The sequence below is a fragment of the Penaeus monodon genome, chromosome 33 (genome assembly GCF_015228065.2).
Source record: "Penaeus monodon isolate SGIC_2016 chromosome 33, NSTDA_Pmon_1, whole genome shotgun sequence".
In the NCBI taxonomy this organism is placed as follows: Eukaryota; Metazoa; Arthropoda; class Malacostraca; order Decapoda; family Penaeidae; genus Penaeus; species Penaeus monodon.
The window spans coordinates 3,861,886-3,862,424 of record NC_051418.1 but is presented as its reverse complement, the minus strand read 5'-3'; positions in this window follow the sequence as shown (position 1 = coordinate 3,862,424).

Genomic DNA, 539 nt, shown 5'->3' with positions numbered 1-539 from the left:
CTTATCCTTAACCACGGCTTGTGGTCTCAATTGATTCAGTGTTCAGTTGTGAGGTTTCACTCAGGTTGGTGCAGGGTGTCATGGTGGTCTCGACTCACGGGTTCGACCGTGAACTGTGGTGGTTTAGCACTGTTTGTCATTCTGGCAATACGACTACTCTAAGAGAGTCACTCTCATGACAACTCATTGTTTCTACAGCACAACGAGCCACCAGTGGGCTACCTGCTGACCTCTATCCCCTCAGCAACCAATGGTTCTCTGAACCACCTAAAGAGATAACCTGCTTTCTGCCTCAGGCACTGGTCGTGTTCCATCTACACAACACATACACATTCAGTCCTCTAGGAAGGCCTGCACCTCCTCTACCTATACCCTCGGGCATTGCACTCGGTAGCAGGGGTGTATTCACTGACTTGGGCGGTACTGTAAGCCAACCCTCGCCTCGGCAGGATTGTTGGAACTGCATATTCCCTATGATCCCCCTAGAAGCTCTGGCGGAGTGTGACCCCGATCCCCCACCAGTGCTGAAAGGGACAGGC